Source organism: Phalacrocorax carbo, chromosome 14, assembly GCF_963921805.1.
Source record: "Phalacrocorax carbo chromosome 14, bPhaCar2.1, whole genome shotgun sequence".
Classification (NCBI taxonomy): domain Eukaryota; kingdom Metazoa; phylum Chordata; class Aves; order Suliformes; family Phalacrocoracidae; genus Phalacrocorax; species Phalacrocorax carbo.
Genome location: NC_087526.1, coordinates 2,300,623 through 2,327,099, shown reverse-complemented (window position 1 = coordinate 2,327,099; position 26,477 = coordinate 2,300,623). Strand labels below are relative to the sequence as shown.

General features: G+C 47.4%; 1 protein-coding gene across 1 annotated transcript in view; it reads right to left on the bottom strand.

Annotated features, from left to right (window-relative positions):
• Positions 1-8,979: 8,979 nt before the first annotated feature.
• Positions 8,980-26,477, bottom strand: part of TSHZ2 (teashirt zinc finger homeobox 2) — a 236,156-nt gene continuing 218,658 nt past the window's right edge. Inside the window, exon 3 of the mRNA XM_064465248.1 lies at positions 8,980-18,495. The gene's annotated coding sequence lies outside the window, so the exon portion shown is untranslated. The remainder of the gene's footprint in view (positions 18,496-26,477) is intronic.

The window sequence follows — 26,477 nt, the reverse complement described above, 5'->3', positions numbered from 1 at the left end:
ACCTCTATTTAAGGGCGCTTACAGGAGTCACCGCAGCCTCAGTGACATCGCAGGTTAAGCTCTTCGTTCCTGTGCTAGGCTGGCACTTTTTGCCATGACTAAATTGGTACAATAGAAGTAGGTTAGGCTAGTTTCTTAAGTGAAGCTTAAGAAACTTAAGCTTAAGAAAGAAGCTGCTTTTAAAGTGCGAGCTTAAGAACAAAATGCTGTGATGTCTGGATCTGTCGCTTGCCCTGCAAACAGCGAGCTCTTACGGTGCCTGTGGTGCACAAATGAGGGCTCCGGGGGTCTTGCCACTGAAGACCTTCAGCTGGGCTTAAGGTAACGTGACTATCAAGAAGTTTCTGTGCAGTGCTGAATGGCAACGCGGTAGGCAGGATCCAAGAAACAAGTGTGGGCTTTGCAAGTCATCTTTACCACTAACCGTGGCTTTCCTTTGGTGCCTCTTAGGAGTGCTAAGGGTCCTTCCCTTTGCCTTTAGTAGTTTCAGATGGGCTAAAGCTGACTTGGAGACAATAGATGTGTATTCCAGTGACTTAAGGTATCACGTTTAGATGCCTATGTTGCCGTACCAATTTGTGAGCTGTGCAAGCTGTTGAACTAAGAGTCAAATCAAAGAGCAAATCTCACCAAGTGCCTGAGAAGGTGTTAAAGGTACTGTCTAAGGTGGGAGCTGGATCCCCCTGGAGACGCTTGGACAAGAGGGTGAGAGCACATAGGGAGGAGCTGGGGGAATCATGACTGCCAAAGGCAATAATCACTCGTCCTTACTGAAGTGGAGGGGCCACCTCTACTTAACCCCCAAAAAGGAACACGTATAATTTTATATACGTTCGTTAAATACAGAACCAGTACTTCTAGTCTTCTTGGCTTCAAGTCTCTTGCACCTTCGGCAATCTGGGTTTTGAAGGAGGCTTTTTTCAGCATTACCGTCTCTGTTTTGCCATGTAGTTGGTTTCTCAGTTGGGAGCTATACTAACTGCTAAAACTGGAGTTTGTTACTCCCAGCCTAAGTGGGGTTAATTGAAAGGAGGAGGCTGCCTTTGGGGGGAAGGCCAAAACAAGAAAGAAACGGAGCCAGTGAATAAATCCAGGGTGTCCTTTCACTGCCGGTGCTGGCAGCGCGGCTCTAGCTGAGGGGTGGGTGAGGTGTGCCTCTGACACCACGGGCCGCTGTGGTTTCTACCCGCCTCGTGCCGCCGAAGCCCTGCGATAACTGGTTTGCACGATAACCTGCAGAGTGCCAGCTTCTGTTCGCCGCCCCCAAGCAGGGTGTTGGGGGACTTCAAGTGGTAGCTAAAAAGCAGGAAGGCATAACTAAAATCCAGTCTTTCTCCGATGACTGTGACTGTTCAGATCAGCATTATAAGCACTTGTTTGAGGGATCTTCTTCCTACGCCTTTAATGAGTTACCGGTTAAGAAGCATGGTCAGCCTGCTGTATGTCTTGAAATGATGAAGCGGCAACACTCATATTTCTCTTACGAGGAAGATCTAATATTAAATCACAAAAGAGTCTCTTCTTCCCCTTTGCGAAAGAGGAAAATATGCAAGTGCGTTGCTGAGCAGATTTCTCTGTTCATTTGCACACACTTAAGAAAAGTGCATTTAATTAGGATTAGCAAGTCTCTAAATTGCAGATGGTTCTCAGGGGAAAAAATAGTTGTGAGTGCATTCATGACATTAAAATCAGTACATTTAATTCAATTTCATCTTAATATTAATACATAACATCTAAAGTAGTAGCTCCTACAGAAGATATTCAGATGACTTAGGATTACTGGGGAGAACGAGATCTAGCACTTCCAAACATGCTATGGCACGATTGCCGTGAGTAATTATGCCGATTGAGTAACTACATGCTAATTACCAGGGTGCCCATTTTGACATGCGTGGTTATCCGTAACAAGGGCCTGGTACAGGAGGCGCAGCTTTATTTCATTTGGAGTTCATTATCGATAGACACCGAGCCCAGTCTCGGGTCCTGTATCGACTATTGCAAAAATCGGTAGGCGTTGGGGCGTGGCGCCGGGGCGGCAGGCCGAGGGTTGAGCGCGGTATTACAAACCGCGGCAGGCTCTGGCCTAACGCTTCTCAGCCGCGGGCCTGGCAGCATGCCATCGCTTCCTTTAAAGGGTTAAACGTCAAGGTGTGGCATCTTCCCAGATCACCCGTTCTTCACTTTATCGTTGGCTGCCGTTGCGCTGAGCCCGCGCTGCTTAGGGCAGAAACAGCAGCCTCGCGCTCCTCCTGGGTGCGTTTGTATGGAAGCAAAGCAACGCGCTCAGCTCTGGGCCAAGCTGGGTCTTTCTGCGGGATGACGAAGCTTGGAACGGGGGAATTCTGGCTTTTGGGACTACTGCTCCCTTTCTAGAGGTTTCCTCGCTTTGTTTGCACTGAGGTTATCCCCGGCTCCCTACATGCAAACTACCACCGCTGTCGCCTTCCCGGCCGAGCTGGGCCTCCAGCAGCTCACCTCTCGTGTGGTTTTAACACGCCACAGATGTCTCAGCTTCTGTAAGACAGGGAAAGGTGGTTGGGTGGAGATCTTCTGAAAACAGTCAGCACCTCCTTACTTGCTTGCCCTTACTAATGGTGGAAGCTCTGTGGTGGCCAAGGGGGAAGCTCTCAACAGCTTTGTGGTCAAGAGAAAGGTGGAAAAGGCAACGGCAGCATCGCGGTGCCTCCTGGCGAGAGCCTAGAGTGTGTTTGGGCATTAGATGGCAGTGTTAGCAAAGAAGAGCCACCTGGAGCAAGCTAAAGGAAGAGCTGAGCCGGCAGGAGACAGCGCAGCTCGCTATGCTCGAGGTGCTATATATCTTGAGGCCGCGGTTACTTTAGATTCCTAAATTAATTAACAACTGCATAAACGTAGATGAAAACAAAACAAACACAGAGCCGCCCTGGAACAGACCGTACGTGCAGAAAGACGTTGACCTGTTTAAATAATCTGTGTAACAGGAATCACAGTATAACCAGGAAACTTCACCGACTTGTGAGATGATCCAAAGGAGAGCTGTAGATACGGAATCGTTAGCGCTGATGTTCTCACCCCATCAATATTTACTGAAATGTCTTGCTACAGAGCAGATTTGGTGGGCAGTTTAGCTGCTGGCTACCATTATTTTTGACTGCTCAAGATTTTATCGTTAATTAAATGATGCATTTTATAATGTGGTACATGCCACCGTGTGAGAGGCGTTTCGCTGAGTGACTCTTAGGTACAAAACTATTTGCATGAGCAAATCTGGTCTAATAGATAATTATGGCATGCTTTGGCAGTTAAAACTCATTTTGCACATTTAAAATGTTTTCATTAATCCTCTGTGAAAGTCATGACCTAGTTACTGGGGGTTTTTTTTGTATTGGTGAATAATTACTTGCAAAGGGCCTTTCTGCCGGTCCATCCCGCCGTCTTTGGTGGGGTTTACGGGAACAAGTGGGGAGCAGCGGGCAGGGGGAGCCGGCGCTGCCTGTGCCAGCTGGGGAAACAGCCGCCGCCTTGGTTTTCCGATAATGCTGGAAAATCAGGAAATAGTTGTGACTTGAAGCAAAAAATGCCTCCCTTTTTCAAGTTAGAAGAACAGTTCACATTTTTGTCACGAAACGTTATTTCATTTTAGGGTACTTCTGAATGTTTAGTATATACGTATGTTCGCAAAAATCTAATTAAACATGCTAAATAAAGTAATTTGGAGCAAACCGAATGAAATGTTAATGTCAAAGTTAATCATAAGCAGTTAAGGAAGAGAGAAGGTCGGAACAACTGAGTGAAATTAGAATTAATTCGGAGTTATATTTTCACCAAACTTGCATTTTTTTCCCTCTGGTCTTCCAACTACCTCTCACCAACCGCCCAGCAGCTCCCCAGCTTTCCAGCCAGCAGGCCAAGGGGTCTGTACAGCGGCGGACGCGTTCCCGGTCTCAGTTAAGCAAGGAGACCCGGCGCCGCACTTCAGTTAGCTTTGGTGGCCAGATAACGTATTTTCCAGGCTCAATTCTTTGGTGCGCCTTAGCGCAGACGACAGCCTCGCTGAGCGCCTCCCTGCTCGCGCCGCGCCGGCGGCAGCGGCGGCCACGCCGTGCCCTCCACAAAGCCGGGTCAGGATGGGATTTGGCACTTCCTAATTTCTGGGTCCTTTTAGGTCCACCGTCAGCGTTGTGTTCAGGTCTGTAGTGCTTGTCTCCCTCCCTCTGCTTGAGGTTAAAAGGTAATTGAACTCAACGTTTCTGTACAAACTGGGTCTTGTAAAAGCCTCTCTTAGCAGAACTTAAATCTGGGCCTTTGACATTTTGACAGACTCTGTTTTCAGGTTGAAAAATGTCTTGCCCAATAAGAATTTTGGTTGCTTTCCTGTTTGACTCCGAAAGCCTGAGCTGATCATCTTTAAAGTATTAGCGCAATTGCTTACAGATGAACTTTTTATATAAAAAATGTGATTTCCCCCTTCTCTAACCTATCATTATTGCTAGCTCAGGGGCTTCTCGTTTTGTTAATTCAACCTGAGCGTATTCTGGGATGAGTTTCTCCGGAGCTATTGATATTTCATTAGTTACTTCAGAAAAACAAGGAAACAAACCTCTCAAACATTTGTAATGCTGTTCAGGTCTTGTCAAATAAAAGAGAATACTTGAACGTCCTGGTACAAATAAATGTTTTAGGTTTGCTTTTGGTTCTGGCTTTTTGGTTTTTTCACTTGTCAGTGATTTTTGGAACTACAGAGCCCGGTCTCGGGACACCGTAATCACACCTGAACCGCACCACGCCACGGAACTGCACACTCAAAAAGTGCGCACTGAGCTAAATTCAGTGAATTTAGTTTTAAAGGCTTTAAAAATAAATGTCAGTGATAGTCTACCAGCAAAAAGGACTGTTCGTGGAGAGGCAGCTCCGGTAACCGAGGAACTGTAGCTATACTGGCATCATCATAATTTAAAGTTGAGTATTAACATAAAACTGGCTTCAGTTAAAAAAAAAAAACACCTTCATATTTAAGGCATATTTCTCTGAACAATATTTTTTTTCTGTAATTTAATGTCTCCTTTGCAGTAGCACCTGAAATGGGCAGCCTCAGCGTTGCAGCCCTGCTCCGCCTGGTCACTGCAGGAACAACCGGTAGGTCGGCGCCTCGCCAACATTTCAGAGGTGGCTTTCAGCGCTACCTCTGTACAAAGTCTCTAAATACTTCATAGCCATAAAAGCACCGTTTTACCAGCAAAAGTATGTCTTTTCTGTGTTAAAAAATGTTGTAAATACCTTTGAGGTGACAGTACCATTGCAATAAATACTTTCAGTGTGTAGCCAGGCTTTGTTTCCCAAACGCTGTTGTTAATGTTGAGGTTTATCAGATTCATCTCTGCAAGAAGCCTCCCCCTCCCTCGCTAGGGCCTTCAGCCACTTAACATTTTAGGGATTTAGGTGTCTTTTGCAGGACAACCAGAGGAGGCATCAAAGGCCTTAGCCTGGATTACTGTGTGAGCTGCAGAAAGCTGATTTCTGCCCAAGTCCTGAATTTTACAAAATGAAGCGCTCTGGACTTTGCTCCACGAGGCTGCAGTGCTCTGCTGTGCTGAGAAGAAAAACTAAAGGCGGTGGTTGAACTGTGTTTCCCCAAAGCACAGCTTGGCTAAGGCCTCCCTTAGGGCAGGCAGCTGATGTTTGCGGTACGGCGGTCCCTGGGCAGCGGGGAGCTGGGCACCTGCCGAGGGCTCGCGCCCCGGTTGGTGCCTCCTTTACCCCGCCGCCGTGTCCTCATGTTGCCTGACCCCTGTGTGAGCGCAGCCCCTCTCCTGCGTCCCCATTGAGGGTGCAGGAGTGCTGCGCGCCGGCAGGAAGGGCCGGCTGCGGAGGGCCCTGGTCAGGCCTCGTGTACCCGTAGCCTGAATCTGGCAGTGTTTTCTTGTGGCTGGTTATTTCTACGGGCCGTGATGCAAACCTGGCCCCGTGCGCGACTGCCAGCACCAGCACAGCCCGCTCCCCGTGTGAACTGGTGGATGGAGGAGGCGAGGATCCCCCAGCTCACTGCCCTGCACGGGGTCAGTGCCGGCAGCCGGGCCGTCTGTGTGCTGCATCCCCCGAGGGTGTCCTTCATCATCCTCAGGGCCTCGGCTCCTTCCTGTGAACACGGAAAGGTCTTCCCAGTAGCGGGGAGCAATTTAACACAGCCTAAACTTTTATACTCCGTTTCGGTTTGATTTTCCTGTGATATTTGTTACTTCTCTTTCCATGAGGACAGCCTGAGGTCTGGAGCCCAGTTAAAAGCTTGTCTTGCTCCAGAATTGCCTCTGAGCTGGGGTTGTGGAGTCGGTGTGAGCCAGGGACAGATGCTGAGGGTATGTAGGGTTGCCTTTTGTTCCTCTAAACTTTGGTTTTCCAGACGATAAATCTTCCTAATAAACCACCCTGAGTGACACAAACCTCTCAGGCGGCTCTGCTGGGCGGGGTGTGCTCAGCAGCCGTGCCCCGGCCGGGCTCACAAACGACGGGCATCGCCGGGTACGAACCCCCGGGCGTAAGCGACGCCCCCAGGCGGGGCTGGCCCCAGGCCGGGCACCCCCCGGCCCATGGAGGGGATCGGGGTGACGACCAGGGCTGGCGGCGCAGGGCGGCCAGCGCGGGTGCCACGCCTGTGCTTTTACATTTCGGAGCAAGCCACGGGTCCTTGCCCTTCTGTGGTGTCTCAGGGAGGTGAGCCAGCTAATCCCGCGGCAAAGCCCAGCCCCTGGTCCCAGGCTCTCCCGCCTCCCCCAGGCTTGACGAGGTCCCACCTGAAGTCCTTTGTACCATGACCTTGGTGTCCTTCTGGAGCTAATCGATGTCTCCTTAGTACCCGGACTTCACTGTCAGACCAGCTATTTAAATTGTAAAACATTCAGCAAAGGTAGACAGAATTAAATTTATTCCTGAATTGTTGAATAATGTAATATTCGTGTTGTACATAAAAGAATCACAAACCACCCAGCCTGATTTTCCTATGAAAACATTTAACTTTTATTAAATCAAGACAGTTTTAAGGAGCAGCAAAAAAATGAAAGCAAAAACAATTGAACCAGCTTTCAAAGTTGCCCTGTAGCCAAAACATCCATCTGAGAAGCTGAAGGGTTGATTTTATTTGTTTGTTTGTTCTTCTGTTGGAGTGTATCACCAATAATTAAAAAAAAAAAAAAAAAAAAAAGATGCAAGTTCAAACCCTTGGAATAAATTAAAGCAGTCTCTTAAGCCTGCTGAGCGCTGCCTGCAGCTGCTCTGGCAGTCTCCATCAGAGCGGCACCGCTGCAGCTCGAGTGGGCGCTTGGTTCTGCTCGGCCCCAGCCCTGCCCGGCCGGCGGGACCCCGGGCTCCGGGACAGACGGGGCTCGGGAGCCGAGCCCCCCGCACACCGTGGGCCTGTGGCTGGGGCACGCAGTGAAAGCAGGCTCAAGCGGCGCATGCGTTGCTGCCTTGTGGCGGCAGTAAGGTATTTGGGGTCGATGCCTGTGCGCCTCGCAGGTGAGACTCCCTTCAGGCCAGGATTTGGCCCCGTACCTATAAAACATGCCGAAACCATTAACTATTCTTCCCAGGAAAGTGGCAGAGGACCCTGCGCGCTGGAGTTAAGTCAGAAAGGCTAGACAAAGCCCTGGGGAGCGGTCTGCGGGGAACAAACCTGTATTGGCAGACAGCAAGATAAATTGGATGATCTAATAGTCCTTTTCCATCTCTAAGTTTTATGATTCATTTGTTATTTTAGCCATCTATATATATTTTTTATTTTACCCTAGAGGGGTTTCTTGAAATGTGTGCAATATATTCCTTAAAAAAAAAAAAAAAAATCACTTAAAAAAAAAAAGAGAAGGTCAGCGTTGCAGGATCCAAGGCTGTGCCTCGTAAGCGCCTTCGCCAACGCACCGGGCGGCGTGCAGGAGGCGGCCGGGGTCAGCCGCGGCCCCGCGTGGCTCCGGGGCGGTCAGGGCGAGGAGCGGGCGGTGGGGCGAGGCGGGGGCGCAGCCGGTCGTTGGGCGGCTGAAGGAGGGCTGGTGCTGCCCGCGTGGCCCCCGGTCCTCCGCACCAGGCCGGGCAGACCCCGAGGGGGGCTCGGGGAAGGCTGGTTTGGAGGAAACCCGAGGAGGGTGATGGCGGGGGGACACACACACACCCCCAGCGCCTCCCACCCCCCTGCGTGGGGCCAACGGCCCTCTCCGCCAGCGACCGGGGCGCGCGTGGGTGGCAGCGGCGTGGGGAGGATGCGCTGCCGCCGGCCAGGCTGTCGGGGCGGGCTCTGCCGCCCATCGGCCGCTGTATCATGGCGAGGAGGAGCCTCAATTAAATACGGCTAACAGGTGATGCTGTACCCATCAAAATTTAATGAGTACAAGTCTCGGGAATCTCTGCCACGGAGAGCTTTGACTCATCGGCAGTAAATAACCCACGCGGGCCGGGGCGGCTTCGGCGTGTGGTGCCGCGCTCGGGCGCGTGACGCATCTCCCCGCTCGGGGGGCACGTTACGGGGGGCCGGGGAGCGCTTAGGGAAACTAAGTGTTAAACAGAGCCATCCGTCTGAGGCGCAGCGCTTGAGAGAAGGGTGTTTGGTATCTCAATCATGCCTGGTTTATGGCTAGCGAGCCTTGAATTTGTGTGACAGCAGCCCAGTGCCTCGCTGTAGATTACACCATAAATAACCCCGGCACGGAGTGGTCAGAGGAGCCAGATGCGGGAACGGCAAAGATCTGCAGAAACAAACGCAGGCTGGTGTGGCTGGATTTTTTTTTTTCCTTTTTTTTCTTTTTTTAAGTGATTATTATTTAGGACAAGGGAGGCTACTAGAAATCGTTCGTGAGTTTTACTGAAACAGGCACATTCCTGTGGTTTGGTTTAGTTTTTTTTTTTTTTTCTTTTCTCACCCCCACAGCCTCTCCAGGTCACTCTTTTTCTTCCTCTGCAGAGAAAGAAAGGGGAAAAAAAGAAGGAAAGAAAAGAAAAACCCACACAAAAATCAATCCATCAAATGTCATTACAGATTTATTAAGCCTGATGTAGAAAGACTTTTAACAGTAACATCTTCAGAAAGCATAAAAAGAGCACTTCTGTTCAGTCTTGTGCTTTGAAAATCTAAATATATTTTTATCATATAAATAATTCTTTTCATGTTTTAAGTGCATCTGTTTTTTTTTTTTCCCTTTTCAAATTTCCATTTTACAATTGGCCAAAACTGAAGTCTGCATTGACTGAAATGAAGCCATTTGCAAAGCTAATGATGTTGTGAAGCATGTCTATGGTGAACCGTATCAGCTAGATTTCAGAAAGGTAGTTCAATGAGTGCAGCATTAAAATGAGGGACAGCCTCCAGCAAAATCATAATTGAACACACCCAAGTCCTTAATGTCTGCAGTTGGGTTTCCTGATGCAAATTACGATAACATTTCAGATGTGAGCAGTCGCTTTCCAATAGCTGCAGTGGAAAAGAGACATTTTATGCCACAAAGAAAAGAATTACCATGTTTAAAAATGTAAATAATATATGTATAGAAACCTTTTTTATGGAAATGAGGCATTCAGGATTATGGGAACAGTTTGGGCTATTTTTTTTCCTTTTAAACACAACAGATAAAGATGTGTGATCTATTATTCAGGGCTTTAATTACAGTTCTAAAACTGCAGTGATTTTATTAAAAAAAAATAAAAATCCCTGGGCACAGAAAGTAATGTTTTCTGTGGTAAAGTTGAGGGATTTTTTTTTTTTTTTGTTACGATGTATTTACCGTGGTAAAAAGACAGAAGAAAAAACAAAAATCACCGTTAATAGATCTCAATGCTGCAAAAATCATACCCAGAAATACATCTTAAATGCACTGGAATACAGTCATCTTCCTCTAAATCAGAAAAGGCCTTAGATAAATAGGTTTGACCTGATTTAAATTTAATGAGATACATAGTCCTGATTGTTAATAATTGGTTTGGGGGAACCCAAAACAATAAAAGCGGTAATCTCCTCTAGTATAAATTATACGAATTTATTTAGCAATCAACCAAAGGGGGGAGGGGAAAGCCATTAACATTATCAATTTGTTTAGTTTAAGTTACTTATAACAAGCAACTAATTTGAAGGGAAATTGCCAGGCGGGCCGTGAGGCAGCCGGCGAGGACGGGGCGCTGCGGGCGGGCGCCGGAGTGCCAGGGCCGCTAGGTGGTACGGTCCTCCCGGCAGAGGGGCCGCATCGCGACGGCCGCTCGGGCTCATCGAAACCGAGTGAAACATGGTTTTGATTAAAACAGCCTGTTGGCTCAATAATCTCAGTAATTTTAAAAACATCCTTAATGTGGAAGAAGAACACTGCAATGTCAGAAATGGCCTTGGGGCCCATTATAAACAGCAACAAAATAAATAAGGAGGAGAAATGAGAGGTCATGAAAACAAAATTAAGCTAATGTTTCAAATTTTGACAATTATGAATTGTTCCTCCAAGAAGACATTAACAAAAAAAAATTTCAGGCACTATTAGATAAAATACAAAGAGGATAATTGTACATGTATGAGTTTTCCCATGGGACTAAGCATGCTTTAAAAGCAAAACTTGACTTAGATTTCCCCTCTTCCCCCCGCCCCCCCTTTATAGCCAGCAACTGGGCAGGTCTCATGCAAACACAGACTTGCTTCTCAGAGTTCCTCCAAAAACTCATCTCTAATTCCTTTATGAACCATTAAACGATGATGACCAAGAAAACAAACAAACGGAAGTTACAAGCGTATTTCCTGTACAAAAAAAAAAAAAAAAAAAAAAAAAAAATATCCCCCGTCATGGACCAACTTTTGTAGGAAACTGAAACAAGCAAATATAACAAAATCTGTGTTCATAACATGGCAATATAGTTAATATATACAAATATGTACAGTATAAAAATGCATCAAAGGCGTAACTTTTCATCCAAACAAGCTGCGGCGCCCAAGGAGCGGCAGCTTGGCCCCCCTCCGCCCTAAGTTACAGGCAATATGTTCTGTACAGCATGCACTTGTTACAAAATCAGTGCAGAAGCACCGAAACATTCGACAGATAAAGTCACCGTGAGTCCTCGCGGAAAGGAGTCCCGTTTGCGTCGTTAATATAAAAAATGTGTTTAATCTTGCCTTTTTGCGATTTGTAGTATATACAGGGTTGTTTTTAAAGAGAAACGACCTTTTGATTCTTTTCTTTTTTTTTTCTTTTTTTTTTTTTTAAACAAAACTCTCGACCGAACACCACGGGTCACAGACGTAACCTGAAGATGCTGCCAATAACAAACTTACCACATACCACAAGCGCTGGGGCAGAGCAAAACTGTCGAATTTACTATTACGGCCATGCTTTTTGGAATGAGGATGGCTCTTGCACGATTCGAGGTAATAAAACCCAAAATAAAAGTAGAGGGAAAAAAAAAAAAAACCCCAAGCCAACAAAGGATTAAGGAGTGGGGCCTGAGCACCGGACAAAAGGGCGCGTTGTGCCAGAGACGGACGACGGTGAATACCCTGAGCCAAAGAAGGACTGTTCAGCTTGTCAGCTTTTGCAACCTGTATTGCACATTCCAGCATTTGCTGCATTGTAAAGCCAAAATCCCGCACGGGCCATCCTGAAGGCCCCGGCCGTGCCGCTGGCGCCAGCGGGGCCACGGCCTCGGTGCCCGTGTATGCGGCGCGAGGCACACGTGGCGTGGCATTGCCAGCACCCGTGGCGTGGCAGTGCCGGCACACGCGGCGTGGCATTGCCAGCACCCGTGGCGTGGCAGTGCCGGCACACGCTCCTGGGGCGGGGGGGCGGGGGGCCGCACGGATGTGTAACCCGTGACCCTTACGCAGGCTCGTAGGCAAGCGCAAGCGCTGCCCATACGCCTCTTCCTCATCTGGGACAGTCGCCTGGATGTTCAAGTACTGGAAACGCGTCCCTTGCTGGGGCTGGCGCCCCGGCGGGGACATGGGTTGCAAGGGGAAGCGGTCCTTGCCTTCGACGTAGCTGCATTTTTTTGAAAGATGCTATTTTCATTTTCTTTTTAAAATATTGATTTTTTTTTCTCCCCTGCTAGCTCATCAAAGAATTTGTTGTCTTTACTTAGATCAAAAAAGAAAAAAAATAAAAACGCGTTTGCTCAGCTAGATGCTATGAACTCAAGTGGAGATGTACGGCCTGCTAGGATTAGCGGGTAATCTGTTGTCTCAAACAGGGCTTTTTACAAAGGCCCGAAGACATTTCATGAGCTGAGGCTGATGATGAACTGGAAGTTTATTACTCTGCAGTTAAGTCCAGTGGTACAGCTATTCCGCCTTTAAAAATGCTCTCAAAGAAAATATTGTACAGATAATTTGGTACAAGACACAACAGCCTCATCTTAAACTTTTTCTACGCCTCACATTTTTGCCGGCACAGTTAAACCAAAGAAACGACCACCAGTGTAGACTGAAGCACGCCGGGGTACAAGTGCTTCCACTGGTAAAAAAGTGGTCCAGCAAAGCAAAATAAGCTGTACCAGTATAAAGTGCTTTATAGCGATACAACTGCTCTCGCATCAGGACTTTTACCGGCGTAGTCACGTCAGTAACGAACTTTTGCAGTCGCTTCCCTGACCTAACTATAAACCTTCTGAAGTGCAGACTGGGCCTTAGAGTTGAGCTGCACAACGCTAGAGACTGTTTGCTGGGGCAGTTTTCAAAACCATCTAACCACGTTAGGAACCCAAGGGTAGGACCGTGAGGGCAGCCCTTGGCGCTGCGTAGGCAGAGGGTAAATATACTGAATTCGAAGGAGCAGCTCTGGGTTTACACCAGGATGAATGAATTCAGAATCTGGCTTCTGTTTTTTTGAGACGTGGGTATAAATAAAGCTGGAGACTGCAATGAAAGCGTAGGGAGGCGGCTGCGGGGGACATTAGGGACGCGCTGGCGGGCCGCGGCGTGGCACATGCGGGATGCGCACCCCAGCTTTTTACACTTGGCGCATGTTCTTTTGCAAAGGTATGTTGGCTTCTATTACCACAGCAATCCCATTATTATTATTATTATTATTTTTTTAATTCTTCCACTTTCCTTCAGGAGACAACTGGAGAATAATAATAAAAAAATAATCCTAAAGTCTGCGTGCTTGCGTGAAGTCAACCACTGCAGGAAATAATTAAGAAATGAAGAAAATCCAGGAAGCCTTTCTTTCTGGAATAACTACCTGGTGGCTCATCCAGGGCTGTCAACAGAAAGACTTATCTTGACTCCAGGTGCTGACAAATTAGGACCTCGGTTTGATGAAATGTGAATTGAAATCTGCCTTGAGATGCATGCCATGTATTCTTTAGTTACGAGTTTCAAAATGCTCTATTCGCTGTGCTCCAATCTGTCACATACAGAAAAGGCTCAGTTTACACCTACCGATGTCCAGCTCAAGCTCTTCAGCACCGTTACGGAAAAGTTCTTAGTTTTAGTGAAATTCAATAACCTCTTGCTGATCGTTTTCAAGCGAGGCCAGAGGTTTGGCACACAGGGAAGCTGCAACCTGTGGGATGAATTGTGAGGCGGAGCAGGAGAACGAGGCCAAGGAAACCACCGTGTCGCTGACCCTGTGGTGACTTTGAAACCCAGCGAGGAGCTGGTCGGAGGTCTCCTCGGGGGTGGCCAGTAACCGGGAATTACAACTCTATGTAGCTCCTACAAACAGCTTCCTAGGAGCAAAAATAATATGTCAGGGCGTACTGTGAGAAGATGGGCACATACCAGTAGCACTTTTTCAAAATATATAGAGGTGGTTATATCAGTGCTCTTGCTTGGGGACAGATGGCCTTTAAAGCCTGCTGTAATTGCAACATATTGATCTGGAATGTGTGATCAATACTGTCTTTATAGAGAGAATTTTAAATATAAATTGCATCGTATATCTGTTTGCAAAAACAAAAGCCCTGTGTGCCGGAGATCCACCTCCACTCAGCCGAGGCGCTTTCTCCAGCCTGAGAGTTACGACGGCGAGCGCGGAGGGGACGGGGACGGTGGCCGCAGCCCAGCCTGGCCTCGGGCGCCGAGCGGTCGTTTCTTTGCCGGGAGGAAATCTCTGCCTAAAATTAGGTTGCCGCCTTTCATTCCCCTGTGTTTTCTCCCCAGGTTCGATAGAAACCCTATATTCAGAGCCAGACCGACCGGCCGGCCGACCCGCGCTGCTGTGCTTGAGCCAGGGCAGCGCCTTCGTGGTCAGTAGCAGCGGGTGATGCTGTCGACAGCGCGTCTCCCCTCGGCACCTCTCACCCAGAGGCTGCCCCGAGCCAGAACCCTGTTACTGTTGTGCTTCCCGATCACCGAGGGCAGCTTGCTTTCCGTGCAAAGCCTGCGCGGGTGCTGCCCAGTGGGAATACCCCCTTCTATTTTAGGAACCGAACTGTGGGTACGCATTAGTCAAGAAATATGGTACTTCATCAAAACACGATTAAGGAAAAAAAAAAGACAAAAAAAAAGACCAAAAATTAGGGGAACAGTCCTTGCCCACGGAATGTGAGAGAGTTGACTCAATAGCCTGTAAAACTGGCTTGGAAGGCTTCAACCCCTATTGTGTTAATATATAATTATTGATCTTTGAAATGACTTCTTATATCCTCCATGATCTCTAAAAAAGCTAGGGAGGTCAGTCTTGTAAATACTTTTACAAGTAGGTAATAAAACCCATGATAAGTTGCATTGACAAGCAATTACTGGGCACGTTTGTTAGTGGATTTGCAGAGATTCTTTTTTTTTTTTAAACCAACAATTATTATTGTACTAATGGCAGCCATTTTTAAAGTTAACTGTCCTTCTCCCTCTCAGCTTAAATAATAAGATCCTGGAAAAAACACCTGAGACTGATCCACCAAAATTCTTATATATCAGGCTCCAAAGGGATGCTAATTATGTCTCCCTCTTTTAAATAGAGTATTTTTTTTTTTAAGGTGATATGGCTTATTTTGACATGGGTGGTGGTGGGAAGGGCCGTATGGTTTCTGAATAAACCTCTCAAAGCAGTGTCTAAGGATAACAATCCTTGCTGCTTTATTGCAGTGCAAGAGCATAAACAGCGTGGATATGTGGTGTATCAATATGCCACTTGTTAATAAGCGAGGACGTGAATCATAAATATTCGGCTGTTTGATCACCAGGCTTTTAATTAATGTTTTGATGATCTCCAATAAGAATAAAAGTCAGAACGATAGATATTGAGTAGATACGACAGAGAAAAGATGCAATGATTTTCTGTGTTACCTGATTTATATGACAGATAAACTATCAACTCATCCAGTTTCGTACAGAGAAAGAGGAGAGATGTACATTTTCTTTTTTTATATGATATTGTAAAAAAAAAATAAAAAATTACTTAATTCAAATGTGTACCTAAAATGTTCCCAGAGGACAGCGATGCAGGCAAAATAATCAAGGTTTAGCACTGTGTAATAAAGGTTTGTGGCCAGATTTTAAATTAAGTAGCTGTTCTGCCACTCGCCTGTGCCGGAGCGAAGCCTCCTGAGCAAAACACCCCGCTGGGCTGGCCAGACCCGCCTCGGGGGCACCAGCCCTCCCGAAAACCTTGAGAGAGCTCTGGGGTCCCAGGTGCCGGCACGGCTGGGGCTGGGGCGGCTGCCGGTGGCACCGTGGGTGCCGGGCACCAGAGAAGCCTCTTTTCTGCCCAAAACCGAGCAGCTGGTGCCCCGAGCAGCCCCAGCCCCGGGTGCCGCAGGCTCGCCGCCGCCGTGGGGCCACCCGCTTGCGGGGAGAGGGCTCCTCGCTCCCGGCAGCCCGTGGCGGCACCCGTGCGGCTCGGCCATGGCTGCAAGCAGCCAAACGTACGGCACGGGGGGGTCGTGCCGAAGCAAAACGCCCGGCTGCAACGGGGGCGCAGGATCGGGGCCGCCGTAAGTCGGCGGGAGCTTCACCCGTTGGGTGCCGCAACGAGCCGAGCGTTGTTCTAGAGCATCCAAAAGCTCGGGGAAAGGAGCGGGGCTGGGGATGCGCGCGTGGTTCCTCCCAGGTCACATTTTCCCGCAGCGGTCGCTGCCGTTGGGTCGGCGCCGCAGGACCCACCTCGCGCAACTTCACTTAATAACTCCGAACGGGGCTGTGCAATTTAGCAGCTTCTGAGGAGCTCGATGCTAATGTATTGATTTCGCTTTAATAGAATTTTGTTGTCAATGGCCGGTGCTCAGCACGGTGCAGGCTTCAATCGTAACCCATCTGAAGGCTCTGCTCGTTTCCAGTTGAGCTCCGTTCATTTCCAGTTGAATAGGTTAAGCAAAGACAGACCTCACTGTTCTCAATTCACTTTATGATCCTCCCATCATAAAAAATAATATCAGCACCTTGCTTTTCATGTCAGAACTACATTTGAGCTGCTATTCCCTATGCCCATGAGTAAATCCCATAAAAGCCGCCCCGTTGTACTGTCGCTATTTTTCCTTGTGGATGATTGATTGATGGATGAGTGCTGACACTTCAATGAAGCTATTTCGACTGCCATCTCAATCCGATGATGTGAGGGGTATATTTTCTGTCCATGCCTCATTACTTCAGAATGACATTCCTGGAACTTCATTTACTTTTTCCCTCCTTCCCTCAAGCGCCATATTTTTTCCCATCTAGGTTATGCATGCCATAAAAAAAGCAATTTGCTATTATATGTGGCATAAGGGCAACACTTTCCCTAGGAGGTAAATAAGAAGGGCCTTTTTTTCTCCTCCATGTTGAGCTTAGGGATCATGTCAAAATTTCCCAAACAACGCCAAAACAGGCCCTTCTGCGCAAGCCACAGGGAACGCGGTAACCGTACTTAGGCTGGCGTTGTGAATGCCGCGCTTCAGTTATAGCCTTGACCGTCTAAGATAAAACAAGAGCAAAAGACACCCCAAAGCCCTCTCTTATCAAGAAAGATCCTCCTCTCCGCTTGTGCCTCGCGTACCTCGACGATTTCATTTGCGACAGGGTAGCGATTTACGACTTGATCCGGACTTATTCTTCCTTTGAGAATACGGGAGGTTCGTCGTTAAGCGCAGAGAGGGATTTGTCCGCTGGAGGTTGCTTTCGCTGCGAGGAAGCGCTCAGCGAGGGCGAACAGGGCCGCGCCTGGTTTTCCGAGCGGTGCACGAGGTAACGCGAGGCTCGTGACATTAGCGTAGCCTGGAAGAGTTTGTGAGTTGACGCGGGACCCGATTTTAATCTGTGTAATACAGTAGTCCCGTTAATAATAATGTATAATTAAGACATCCGTTAAAAATCCATAACGTTAATTTAATGGAGAAAATCTAATACAGTTCTATTGGAATTTTTACGTTAAATTAACTTTAACGGGCTTTTAATGGATGTCTTAATTAGATCTCATTATTAACGTGAATATTCCACAAATTAAAATTGGGGCCTCAAAGTTTTAATGAAAAAAGTTACAAGCACAAATTTGAAATTGCCATCTTTGTAGCCCCCTTCTCCCTCGGTCGTGGCTGACTTGCCGGCAGCTGCGCTTTCCAGCCTGCCCGTGCCGCAGGCCTTGCCGGGCCACACAGAGGGTGCGAAGGCCAGATTCTGATCTCACTTACGGTGGCGCAAATCCAGCGTAACTCCGTGGACTACGACAGAGAGATTTAGATTTACACTCGCCTAACTGAGGAAGGAACTCTACTTTTATTCTTTTATATCTATATATAGATATTTACATAGCGATATTTATATATAGATATACCTATATTTATATAATGTTCAATAATCTAACAATAGTGCTTTTGTTTAAAAATCACTCCATCGCATATGTCTCGTCATAAACCGTAATGGAGATTTAAATATATATATATATCTGAGGAATAAAACAAACTGAAAATAATCCATTTTAAACAAATCTTTGGCAGCAACATGGTTAAGCATAACTATTTGAACAACTTGCACAGAAGATTAACATTGTTCAGAGGTTTTTTGGCTCAGAATCTGTTTTAACTTAATAATTCTTGTACTTACTGTGATGTATTGATCCCTAGTGCAATGACTGGATTGGGCAAGCCAGGTGCAACAGTAATAGCTGCACAGAATAGAAACATTTCCTTTAGACAAACTATCCCAAAGGGGTTATAAATAGGAAATGGACATTACCATGAAAAGTAAAGCTTCCAGTGTGACTGCATCTTGTGGAGCACACTTGGACATTAAACTATGAAGAATTTTTTTTTCCTGTCAAGTGTTACAAATTGACGAAATAAGTACATCAATGTTCCCAGTCATTATCTTACTTCAGTGGCACTTTGTTTTAGTGACAGCAAAAAGGGACAGCGGAGACCAGACAGCCCCAGTGCAGTTTATCAATGAAAATCTAATATCGTCCATAAGCAGGGGAGTGGAAATCAATACTTCATTACCAAATTGTTAGTGAGGATGAAGAAGAATAGCTGGAGTTTTTTTGGCAGTCTTCTTGGTCCGGGTTGCCGTGAGTTCAATGTCAGGATTGGAGTGGCAGGCGCAGAGGCGGGCTGGGTGCGGGAAGCCTGGGCTGGAGAGCTGGAACTAAGGCATTCGTCCTGCAAGCAGAGTGATAATGACAGCGTACGTTACCAAGATTCCGATCACAGTTCCAGGTTTTATTGAATATGTACTTTCATCAATAGAAATATCTGGAAAGGGGTCAGCTTTGCTTTACATTGTCCACCCATAGGCTCACAAAAAGGCAAGGGCGCAGAGGTGTGGATAAACCCCCCCTCCCCAGCTCCTTACGGCCGTACCTGTGCAGGGATTAGTGGCTAAACTCCAACTGGTGCTGCGGCTCTGCCTGGTCCACTGGGTGTGTTACTCTGCATCTCTGCGTTTCCCTCACGCTGGTTAAACCTGGACAACCTAATGAGCTGCTTTCTACTGCCAGGCAAGACTATGCTCTAAAACGGGCACGGTGAGCGGGACATCTTGGTGCCCACGTTTTGTTTCAATTACTCGACCACCGCTGTGTTATTTCTGGTTAAGGCACCTCCCCTCCCCAGCACTAAAAGTTCTTCCGATGGACCTTTTCCGTTCTGCAACTACTGAAACTGCTAAGTGACCCAAGTTGTGAAGTTACTCCTATACAGAGACAGAAGGTGCTTGTTTTACTTAATTTCAAGATGTGGGTTTAAAAGTTCAGCTCAAGGCTGAGTTCTGTTTTGCCTATAACCTGGGAGAAAGATACCGAGAAAAGCAGTAGAAAAAACAACAGGAAAAATAGGGTGAGAAATGAGGCAGGCAATGAGTAGAGTGAAAGTCAATCTGGAGGGAGCACAGAGGGAAAAAGACCAACAGAGGGCAAAGAGAAATATGTTACTGAAAAACGTATTATCTGTTCAAGGCCACAGACATTTCAGCAAACACAACTCAAATCCTGCAGTGTGTTCCCTGTGTTCCGGCTAAATCAACTGGAAATTCAGTAGTAGCTTTATTTAAAGTAAAATAAACTCAGCTTTTCAAAAAAAATCCCATTTGAAAACAAAAAAGTCCATTGACTCCATGCTATTTAGTTTATAATTTGGTTTATTTTTTAATATCTTTTCAGTTTTCACAGTGATGCCGAGTTTCGCATTGGCAACCCAAACCTGCTATAGAGAAATCGTTGGAAGGGTAGATGAGGTTTTGGCAGCTGAATGTAGAGAATTTTGGCAACGGAGAATGCATGGAAGTCAGTTTGAAATTGTGGCGAATACCTTAGGTCGTTATTCCCACTTAAAAGTTATTAAAAACAATCCATGTTGACACTTCAAAATGTTGTCTTTAGGTTTCAGAGGTAACGCTCCAGAGCAATTCACACTTTGCAGAGCTATCATTTTTCACTGCAAAAGGACAAAGCCGTGGCAGCTCACACGTTTTTTCAAGCTTTAAAGCAGCCCAGAAGCCTTACTATTGTGAAGCCTAGAGCTGAAATACAGGAGTGCCATGAGCTGGCTCTGCTTCTGCGGCCAGGTTCTCAGCTGCAGAGTCACCCTCTGCAGAGGCTCCAAGTGCAGCCTGTGGAGATGGCATAGGCATTTGACTTTACCTTTCCGAGCAGATTTTGCAGCCCTCACCAGGGTGGAAAGCTACCTGCGGCGCGCCACGTAAGTCCCGCCTTGGACCGTATCAAGCTCTGCAGCGGCTCTGACGCGCAGAGCATCTGCCCAACGCACGGGTGCAGGACGCAGGAACGATGGGCTGGTCCCGCGTGGGCCAACGTGAGGGGTGGTGGCGAAAGAGCTGAGCGCAGGAGCGATAACTCTTGAGTAATTCAAGTCTGCCTCCAGAATGGCGTTAGGACAATTAAGCAGCATGTAGCGTTAGTGAAAGCCCTAAATCCGGGATGGAGTCTTGGTTTGAAGCAAAGTAACTGCAGAGTACTGGTTCCCTGCCAGTGGGAAATACTTATCGGGGGCTTGGATTGGAAAACTGGAAAGCCAGACTCCTGTCTCCTTTTCCTCTGATTCATTGTGAGGAAGGTCCCTTGGACTTTTGTATTAGTCCAGCCGTAAAATCAACTTAGTAATATTCCTGGTCGCTCCCGCGTGTCAAGGCGAGCGTGCACAGAGCAAGGGTAAGGACGCTGTTAGCCCTTGGCAGAGCTCTTCAGAGACACGTCAGTCGGGGTGTGGGTCCACACGGAACGCTTCTGGCAACAAACCCGCTTCAGGAGCTCTCGCCCCTTCCTATCCTTGGCACCCCATGGGATGATACAATCCTCAGCGGTGTCCCTGCGACCATCCGTGGGTCTGCACCACCCCAGCCGTAACCTGGGTCCGTCCCTGCTGTGGCTCACAAGAGGCCAAAGGGAGGCCAACGGGGACGGGTGGAAACCTCCTCAACTGGTTTTTGTCACTGGAGAAAAGATGAGATGGAACAAGCAGCCCGGGAGCTGGGGGGGGGTTCTCTGCGCTGCTGCGGGCATGCAGGCGGTTTTGGTTTAGCACTGCAGTACAAGCCATTCATGACAGCTGTATAAACTTTTGAGGCTAAGCCTCCATACACTTGACTAATGGTAACATCCACGCGCGACTGAAATCGATCGGGATTTGCCATTGATTTCCATGGGATAAGTACTTCACCCCTAGGTCTTTTGGCCAACCAAAGTCTCCATCCTTGGGCTTTTGTTTTTTGTTTTTTTTTCTTTTTTTCATTGATATCACTGCAGGCTGGGACAGGACTTCGGGAAATTAATTAGTGTGAGTCCTGATCAATAAGGTCATAGTTTATGTATTTCATTATCAAGTCTCAAAGAGACTCAGGGAGTATGTGGAGAGCTTGTCACACACAGACTAGGGCACAGCAGCTCGGCTGCTCAAACGGCACTTGATGGGCAAAGCTTGTTGCTTCCTGGGCGTTTGCTGAAATGCAGTTCAACCTGTACCGTAAAGAAAACGCTATAATTTAAATTGTGTTCTGAAACTGCGGTTGAGGGTGTTCGTTATGCTGATGTCTTGTACAGCATATGTGAAATATCAGTTGCAGGTACTGAAGCTTTGCTTTTATTTAACATTAATTATCAAGCCATCAACAGAAGTAAAACGTTATCTCTATTTTAATAGACTGATGTCTATTATGTCCTGCGGATGTGTCAGAACTCAGGATTCCTCCTAACGAGCGCCTTCCCACTCCGTGTCCGAGGCACAGCTTCCCTCTCCTCATTCAAACCTTGCCGTAAAAACACAGCCGTGAAACCTTTGAAGTAGGAACTCTCGAACTTGTCTGCGATCTGAGACAACTGTCAGCCGTGTGTCAACAGCTAATCGCGCCTGTGTCCGGCCCGCGCGGGCTGAGCTGGGCTCCGCAGCCCCCGCACGGCTCCCGGCCGCGACAGCAGCGCCGAGCTCGCTCCTTCTTCCACGCACACGCACCCAGTTCCGTGCTTTCCTTTGCTCCCTCTTGTCTCCTTCCCCCCTTTTTCCTGCGGCCAAAAGCCACACTGACTGACCGGCACAGCTTTCTCGGGGGGTACAACACGGGCTGTCCGCTCATGGGTGGTTTTCAAGCCCCTCGCTTGGGGATTGCTGTCAGCGTTTGCTTTTTGGGCTCTGCAGGAGAACACCGACCGCTCCCGTGCCCGGACGGAGGTGTGATGGTGCTCTAGAGCCAGGCAGATGACAGCAGGTTCGTGTGTTTGTCATGGTATTTTTGTATTTGTAGATCTTTGCTAATATAATTTTGTCATCTTCTATTAGTGTAATGGGATAATAAAAACGACGATATGTATCTGTGATCCACCCACCGAAGTCCAGGGGAGCCTACGGATCAAAACCCTTTCATGCTGCAGCTGTACCTACAGTAATAAATTGCAGGACTCTTAAAAGGCCAAACAGAAAGACACAGACAGTCCCTTTGTGGTTACCAAACATGCTATCTCTAGATGTCATTTTTGACCTACTTTTGCTAGATTTTTACAGCAGCAGAAAATCTGTTCCTTAAAGAATCATGCTTACGTGCGTAATACCTAGATAGGGAGAGAAAGCAAATCTGGATATATTTTATTTCATTTAGGACTCCTCTCACCATGAATTACAATATTACAGACTCTAAATGCCTTCTCGTTACCCATAATTATAACTAAAATTATATCAATCTAAACAGTAACTACTCAAATGATTCATCCTGATTGTAAGGAGCATGCTCTCTTAAGTTATGCCTGCCCATCCATTTTAAAGCCTTGCAGCAGGAATAGCTTTCCAGAAGGTCATTTAACAGCACATTAAATAAATAAATAGAACATATTTGTTTCAGAAAACACACTTTAATAGGGTGGGAACGCGTTTTGGGAGAGGTAAGAACAACCCTCTCGAAAACCAATACTTTCAGTTCTTCTTCGTTCTTCGCTGAGGGTGCAGCACCCACCCAAACACAGGCAGGGGCTCCACGCGGTGCCAGCAGGAAAAGGCCCCTCACGTCCCTCGTAGTCAGGAGGCTGCACGACGTCGCAGCCGCTGCCCCGCTGCCCAGCCCGGGGAGAGGAGGTACCCAGCGCGACCCACCCCGGTACCGGCAGGTCCCCGCGCCCCTCGTGTCCCCGCAGAAGGCACCGGACGCTGTGTTTAGCCCGAGCCATCAGCCACACGGGGAGGGGACGGTGGGAAAAGGTCTTCTTTACCGTAAAAGTAAAACGTGTTTCTGTCCCATGGTCCAAGCTTATGGGAACGTGGGGCAAGATAATGGAAATGAAATGCGGGCTCCAGCTCAGATGTTCCTGGGGTGTGTCTGCCTAAATACAAAACTGTCTGACGGCGGTAACGCCCAGGTGGAGGAATTTAGAGACCTCATTGCCCGATGGAAATTACATTTAATAAAAACTTGAAGTCATTAAGTCATTTATCTTAGAAAAGTCTTTGTTGAAGGTGCTTTGCTAAGAGATTAAGGCCAAGGCCAGATAAAAGACCCCTGGATTTCAGCTGCAAGATCATCATAGCGTGTATCTGCAGCTGGTACAAACCACCTTATCTGCAGGAGGTCAATGACGTTATGCTGATTTACCTCAGCTGGCCTGGCCCCACCGTTTTGGGGTATGAAAGAAGAATCTCCTTGACTGTGCCAAAAAAAGGCCCAAAACCTTCCACTTCTTGACTTTCGGGTTTTCAGAAACTTCTGGTCTCTGTGCATACAGTTTTGTATGACAGATTTTTCAGCTGCGACGCCGGTGTTTCGGGGGCACGCCTGTGCAGGGGTGCGTGCCGACCGATTGTGCCACCTGAGAGAGGCAGAAATTCTTCTGCACATACATTATATTCTATATACAAATATAAATATAATGTACGAGTTTAAATATATTTTTATATGTAAGTATATATATGTATTTCTAGACAAAAAGCAGCCTAATCGGGCTTACTGAATACGTGCAGCAGTGCCCAGCTCACTAGGGTTACTAGACATCCCTGAACAAATACAGTTAGATCCTCCAAATCCACCTGAACAGCATGGCTCGCGAAAATGCTGACATCTGTTAGCCTGAGCAGTTCCCCAGAGGGCAGGCATTTTCTTCTCTGAATGACTAGAAAAGGATCTGGGAGGATTTTAAAAGCAAGAACGATGGGAAGCGTTCCCCCGAAGACTGGGGCAACGGAAAGACGCGGTGAGGGCGGAGGCGAGCGCGGGCTGAAGCAGCCCCATTCCTCCCGCCGCATGCGACCACTCCCCAGCGCCGACTGTAGGATGCCACAGATCGGGGGCTGTTTAGGCTGAGAAAAATCAGCAAGGATAATCCCCCACCCCCCGGACAGTTTGGGCAGCCCAGGGCACCGCATGGGCCCAGGCAGCCAAGGCAGCGGTGCTGGGTGTAGGGAAGGCCATCCACCCCCGCTGCCTTCGGAGGAAGGAGAGGGGAGAGCCGGGAGAGCGGGCTGGGTGCTAAACGCGGGCTCCCACCCCCAGAGAGCTGCTGTGCATAGCTTTAGGGAAATCAGTTCACCTCCTCGCGCGCCTCAGCTGTTTTGCTGGTAGATGGAGTCAAATAAAACACCAGGGGCTGCAGCTCCCCGCGTCTTCACAGAGACGCGATGAAATCCTGGGCTGGTGGAGAGAGAGAGGGGTTTCTGCCACTTGTGCTGAGAAGGGCCAAGACGTCCCCCCGTGATCTCGGCTCAGGCCTCCAGGTGACGTAGGGCACACACGTGCTCGGTACCGGAGCCGCACACGCGGTATCTAAGAGGCACCGAGCAATACCCTGACACTTAACCGGCCCCTCCTGATCGCTCCTGCGCACAGACAGAGCCCGGTGTGGGGGTATCTGGAAGGATCACAGGCTTGTGAAGGAAAAAAGATTAGAGGGAACATTTAATCTTTGGTTTTTCCTATAAATAAAAGACAGTCATCAAATCACAATGTATTTGAGAGCACATGTTATTGACAGCCTATTCTTGGAGGAAAAAAAAAAAGTGGATTTTTTTTGGCAAAGTTTCTCTATTTGCTAAAGATTAAATTGTTCATTGTACAGGGCACCATCTGCCCTTGGAGAGAGATTTAGTTGATGGCAGCTGCAACCAAAGTGTGGAAGATAGAGCTGAATTTCTGGTTTCTTTTCAAGTAGCAACTGTCATTACAGGTCACATGCAAACCGTGTCATTTTCTGTGACAAGCAGGTTCTCTAGACTTGGGTGCTTGCTACATTTTAAAATGCCACCTGTACGGATCCCAGAAGAGAAACAGCTTTTGTAACACACCTTGAAAAAAGTGAATTTAGAGCAGATAAGACAAAGCACTCGTGGTCCAACCGCCTGGCGGCTGGCGGTGGGCTCAAGCCGCAGGTTTGTATGGGTGGATGTCAGGACATACTGGCGGGTCGCTTAAAGCTGGATTTCCTCAATTGATTTAGGTGCTTAAAAAGGCCAGTTTATCATCTGCAAGTGTTTACTCAACTGCTGCATAATTCCTGAATCGCCTCCTTGTTTGCCTTGTGATGTTACTCCCGGTTAGACTAAACCCCACATTTTTTCAGTTCTGAAGAGAAATTATTAATCATCAAACTAGAGGCTGTTGTGGGTGGTTTTCTCCCAGCCCCACCTATTGAGCTTTGCCATGAAAATATCTGGATTCACCGCGAGAGAGTACAGGACTCTTGAGAGCAGGGAGATGCTGATCCTATCTCTGCGTTCAGAGCTATTTTAGTATTGCTCAAAACGTGTCACCGGCCAAAGCGAACACCTCCAGGAAGGAATTTGTTCCTCTTCCCTCTCTCCTGAACACCGTAACTCTTCCACAGGAGAATTATGTTCCCTCTCTCCGCTGAACAAAATTGGAGGGGAGAAGTTAAGAGCACGCTGCTACGTTTTATTAGGACTAAGAAACAAAGCAAAACAAAAAAGCAAACCCAAACCTCTTTCCTTTCATCCCTGCCTTGCTATGAAAGTGCCTTCATATTTCCAGGCTTGCTGACAATATTTCAGGATGGTACATCACACACCGTCTCCTCTGGAACAGCAGACGTTGTCAGTGCTGGGAGACAACTGCTCTCTGGATTGTACTTCACAAAGATTCTGTATAAAGCATTTCTATAGAAAAAAGATTTTTGAAATTTGTGAGTCTCTCAGCCTTTCAGACAAGGATGAGTTCTGGTTAATTTTCTTCTGATGATTTCCACATTTTCTGCAAGAAAAACAACAGCTACTATTGCCTTAAGACAGACTGAACTAGTTGTAACATGCCTAGACAGAACATTTTTTTTTTTTTTCATGTGAAAGAATTTGCAGGACATAAATTTGTTCTCAAGTTTATTCTGTTCAGTTTAACTTTTTGGTCTTCTATCACCTTTTGTGGTGGTAGAACGGGATCATGATTTGAAACAGGAACTGCCACTGCTGGTATATTTTGAACCAATCTGGTGTGATTAAATCTATGGTTAAAGACAAAACTATGTGGTTATTTTTAATGGGTAGAGGCTTTGCCTTTCCAGAGGAATACGGTTCATCATCCCAGGGGTCAGCACGTGTTTCTGATGTGCCCGGACCATCCAAGCCATACCTCCTCGGGAAGGCTCACGCTTCCATGTCTCTTTTCTGCTGTACAATGGAAACACACTCAAATCTTGATCTATGGG